Below are 5,710 nucleotides of genomic sequence, written 5' to 3'. Positions count from 1 at the left end.
TCAACTTTCTCCCTGAGTTTATAATCATTGGCAAACGGTTCCCTATTCACTCACTCATAGACGTATTTTCACATCCATTACCTTTTTTTTAATGTAAATATTTGAAGAATTTAAGAAAAAAACGCCTATTTTAGTACAATTTAGTTCCAAAATATTTAAAATGAGAAAATTCCACTTCAAATAAGTAACATGGAATTGAGCTCATCTGGAAAAAAAATTCTACCAAAATAGGACGTCTTTAAAATAGACACTGTCCTTTTAAGAGAGATTTTGTGCCAAGATGAGAAAGAAATTGAGGACAGGAGCAAAACAATATCCAATTTGCTAGAAAAGAAAAAAGTCGTTTTGAGTAATATCAGTAAAACATTTCCTAAAATAAAACCTTTTCTGCATTTTTACCCAAAATGGTATCAATTCGGTCAAATTAAATAGCGTATCATATTTTTTTTTCCAATGAGAGTTCATTTTGTTGAATTTCAGTAAAAATTATAAAAAAAAATGATAAAAAATAAGCTACAATTTCTGACATTGGGGTAACAATACGAATGACAGTATTTGTGATTTTATTATAAATTGAATTAAAAAAAACATTTTCTGACAATGGGTTAAAATTGTTAGTGCTATTTTGCTAACGCGACTATCATTTAGTTAGAAATTGAAGTCAAAAAATGGGATCGTTCCCAAAAAGGAAAAAGTGACATTTTCTGACAAGCTGATTCTTTTTGGGTGACGTGAAAATACAATGATGGCACCGAAGGGGTTAAAGGAGCTGTCTGGAATTTCAAACGTGGCGAGTTTGAGCCTTAAGCCCGTTTCAAATCGTAAACCCGTCTTGGAACCCTATATACAGTTTCAAAAGCTAGACTGGAGCTCAAACCCTAGTTCCTAACCCTAAACCTCTACCTAACTCTAGCTGCAATCCTAGCCCAACCCTATTTCAGAACCCTAAATCCAGTTCAATACCCAAATAAGGACCCAGAACCTTAGTTTGTAACCCTAGCTCTAATCCTATTTTAGAACCATTAAAGAGGTTTAAAACCCTTATTTGAAGCCCAAATCTGAGCTCCCAACCCTAGCCCAACACCTAACCTCAGAAACATGGCAACAATTTCAAGCATTCGCAAGCCCTTCACCTAAAATTCAAGCACTTTTAAAGCCAATTTTCCGTTTTTTTCAGTACCATTAAAAGAAGAAATTTGGCACCGTTCAACAGAACGAGAGGCTAAACCTTAGTTTCAAACCCCAACCTCATTTTGGAACCCGAAAATTGGTTCAAAACTAACTTGCAGCTCAAACTCTAGCTCTACATCAGGGGTGTCAAACAGGCGGCCCGCGGGCCGGATCGGGCCTGCTAAGGGATTGAATCTGGCCCGTGGGACAATGCTTCATTTGGGTTTCCAACATGGCGGCGCGTGTTTACGTTGCGGCTAATTGTTACCCGGTTATCCTACTACTTACAACTGTCCTCCTGCTTTCCTTTTTGGATACATGCGTGGCCAATAAGACCTACAGTCGGGAGGAGCTCATCCGACTAGGTGGGTGTCTAAATTTCGACTTTTCGGGCACTTTTTATACCACCCACGACATCCCAAATGAGCTCCAAAGGGACTCTGGTTCGCCCTGCTTTCCCGCTCCACCGAAGAAAAAGAAGAAAAATCGGAGACGAAGACGGCGAAAAGATAGAAAACAGAAGCGAGGATGTCGTGCAGGGAAGCGTGTGAAGTTGATGGAGCAACGACATGAAGATCTGTCTAATCCAACCATCATTTCTTCGTCGATTCTACGAGTAAACCGACAACCGAAGCCCAACGCACACAACCGGCATCTCGTGACGATCTCTACAAAGGCTACAGCTAAGTCAAATGATTCAAAGCTAAAATTTGGTCTTTTGAATGTTAGATCGCTCGCTCCTAAAGCTTTACTTGTAGATAATATTATTCGTGATTATAAACTTAACTGTATTGGTCTCTGTGAAACGTGGTTACGCCCGGATGAGTATTTAGCTCTAAATTATGCGTCTCCCCCAGATTACGAGAGCAGCCATATAGCACGCACGTTGAAAAAGGGTGGCGGTGTCGCGCTAATCTCTGAAAAATCGCTTAAATTTAATCCACGTACCTCTAATAATTACAAAACGTTTGAGGCTCTTGTGATGCGGTCCCCCCTATTGTCAATTGACGTAATAACTATCTATCGCGCACCAGGACCATACACAACTTTCTTAGACGAATTCGCCGAACTTCTGTCTGAACTAGTAACCTACGCAGACAAAATTATTATTATGGGGGACTTTAACATTCATATGAACTCTCCACTCAGTTCACTCACTGTTGCGTTTCAGTCTATAATTGATGCTTTTGGTTTTAATCAACTGGTTGATTTGCCAACCCATAAAGATGGAAACACGCTCGACTTGGTTCTGACTCGAGGAGTTTCAACCTCAAACATGGCGGTGCTATCGTGTACTACAGTTATCTCGGATCATTATTTAGTTACATTTGAGGTGCTAGCTAAATGTAGTACCAAAAAAACTGAAGGATTCACCGGACGCAATATAAGCACAGGCACAGTTTCTGAGCTCTCCGATATTCTTCCAGGAGCAGTTGCGTCCTTTCCTTCCTACATAGGCTCCATCGAACCACTCCTAAATGAATTTAACGCTACCCTGGCCAATGCCCTGGATTTAGTTGCGCCCATCCGGCATAAATTACGACCTAAAAGACGCACACCTTGGTTTAATGATGAAACTAGATCCCTTAAACGAGAATGCAGGAAATCTGAAAGAAAATGGCGCGCTACCAAGCTTGAAGTTTTCCATCAAATCTGGTGTGATAGTTTGTTGAAGTATAAAGCGGCCCTGGCCTCTGCAAAATCAGCCTACCTTTCGAAAGTGATTGCGTCACAAAAGAACAATCCCAAGGCCCTTTTTGACACTGTAGCATCACTTACAAGGCAACAGACTATCCCAGATAGCTCCACCCATTCTGCTCACGACATAATGGTCTTCTTTACTAAGAAGATCCAGAGCATACAGGAAGAAATTGCTAAAGACAATATTAATTCAACACATACTAAAGCACTCAAATCCCTAGATGCACGACATGGTGGCTGTCCAGGGACTTGGTCCCGTTTTAGTGAACTGTCACTCGAAAATCTTAAACAGATGGTGAATACTGCCAAACCGACGACTTGCCAGTTCGACCCACTTCCAGGTTCACTTATTAAAGGTCTCTTTGGCGTTCTTGCACCTTCAGTTCTAAATATTTTAAACATATCACTCGCCTCTGGTGTAGTTCCAGCTGCTTTTAAGTCCGCTGTCATTAAACCCACACTGAAACGACCCAACCTAGATCCAGAAAACTTATGTAATTATAGACCTGTGTCAAACCTACCGTTTCTTTCTAAAATACTTGAAAAAGTAGTGGCACAGCAGCTGAATGATTTCATGTCCGATAACAATCTCTTTGAATCGATGCAATCAGGATTCAGGGCTAACCACTCTACTGAGACAGCTCTGATAAAGGTAACCAATGATCTCCTACGGGCAATGGACTCGGGCGCATCATCACTTTTGCTGCTGCTGGACATTAGTGCTGCATTTGACACAGTGGACCATATTATCTTGCTAGAACGGTTGGAAAAATGGATTGGTCTCTCAGGAAACGTCCTATTATGGTTCAGATCTTACCTCTCAGATAGGACACACTGCGTTAAATATGGCGAATTGACATCTGAGCCATTTAGTGTAACTTGTGGTGTTCCGCAGGGTTCGGTGCTTGGCCCCCTTCTCTTCAGCATCTATATGCTTCCACTAGGTGATATTATTCGCAAGTATAACATCAGTTTCCATTGTTACGCAGATGACACTCAACTCTATCTCCCGATGGAGAAATCTACCACACTAAACTGTGGAACTTTGGAGGCCTGCCTCACTGAGATAAAAGAGTGGATGTCACTCAATTTCCTGCGTCTTAACCCTGAAAAGACTGAAATGTTAGTCATTGGTCCTTCTAAGTCCCGTGACTTATTCTCTAAAACCGCAGTGAACTTGGACAATTGCCACATCACACAGAGTGACTCACTTAAAAATTTAGGTGTCATTTTCGACCCTGATCTGTCCTTTCAAACACATGTGAAGAAAATGACTAGAACCGCTTTCTTCCATCTCCGTAACATTGCTAAAATTCGTCCTATACTTTCTCAGTCGGATGCGGAAATCATAATTCATGCGATTGTTACCTCCCGTCTCGACTACTGTAATGCACTACTTTCCGGTCTTCCGATGACCAGACTTAAGAGTCTTCAGCTGGTACAAAATGCTGCAGCGAGGCTTTTAACAAGGACAAAAAAGTATGATCACATCACCCCAATTTTGGCTAACCTGCATTGGCTCCCTGTTAGCCTAAGATGCGATTTTAAGGTTCTCCTACTACTATACAAAATCATACATGGACTTTCCCCCTCGTATCTTTCAGATCTGATCTGCCCTTATGTCCCGGCCCGAAGCCTTCGTTCCGAGAGCGCCGGTCTCCTGGTGATCCCAAGAGCCAAGAAGTGTTCCGCTGGTTCGAGAGCGTTCTCCATCCGGGCACCGGTGTTGTGGAATGCTCTTCCCCCTGATATCCGATCTGCAACCTCGGTGGAAATGTTTAAATCTAGGCTTAAAACTCACTTCTACTCTATAGCATACGAGTAACCTAATCTTCTTATATGTAATAACTTGTGAAGCCCTTAGAGACTAATTGTGATTAAGGGCTATACAAATAAAAATGACTTGACTTGACTTGACTTGACTTGAAAGAAGTGCAAGAAAAAAACGAGCCGCAGGTTGAAATGTGTCCAGTTGAGGTTGCCAAAGCCAGGTGCCTTGAACAAAGACACTATAATTTCTTTCTCTCTCTCTCTTCCTCCTTTTCTCTCACTATCTCTCTTTTCTTTCCTCTGTTTTTTACCTCATTTTGCTCTCTTCCTTTTTTCCTTTTCTCTCTCTCTAATTCTTGCTTTCCCCTTCTCTTTTTCCCCCTTGTCTCTTTCTCTCCTTCTCTTTCAATTTCTCTTTGGATTTCTTTCTATCTCTCTCGTTCTTTCCCCCTCTCTCACTATTTCAGTTTTAATCTCTTTTGTTTCTCACTTTCTCTCTAGATATCGCCCTCTCTTTCTCTCTCTCTCTTCTCTTTCTATTACTACTTTCTCTCTCTTTTTCTTTCTCTCTAATCTACTAGTCCGGCCCCCGAGAGAATGTCTGTTCTATCGTCTGTAACCCTGTTCCAAATCATAACCCTAGCTCTAAACCTGTCCTGGAACCCTATATACAGTTTAAAAACCTAGACTGGAGCTCAAAACCTACTTTTTAACCCTACCTGTAATCCTAGCCCAACCCTATTTCAGAACCCTAAATTCTGTTGAATACCCTAATAAGGACCCTAATCTTAGTTTCTCCAATTCTTTTTGGAAACCATAACATTTGTTTAAAACCTTTGTTTGAGGCCTGGACTCTATGGCTCCTAAGCCTAGCCCAACACTTAACCTAAGAAACAACAATTTCAAGCATTCACAAGCCCTTCACCTAAAATGTAAGCACCAGCATTTTTGATGATTTCAAGCACCCGTACGATCCCTTTCAAAATGTATTTTCAAAATGGTCCAACTGGAAGATGATACTACTTAGTTTATGTATTTTTCTTATCGTTCTAGAAAACAAAACAAAAAA

This window comes from Urocampus carinirostris, chromosome 14, assembly GCF_059441175.1.
Source record: "Urocampus carinirostris isolate Australia breed hairy pipefish chromosome 14, RoL_Ucar_1.0, whole genome shotgun sequence".
In the NCBI taxonomy this organism is placed as follows: domain Eukaryota; kingdom Metazoa; phylum Chordata; class Actinopteri; order Syngnathiformes; family Syngnathidae; genus Urocampus; species Urocampus carinirostris.
Note: the sequence above shows the minus strand (reverse complement) of the source record.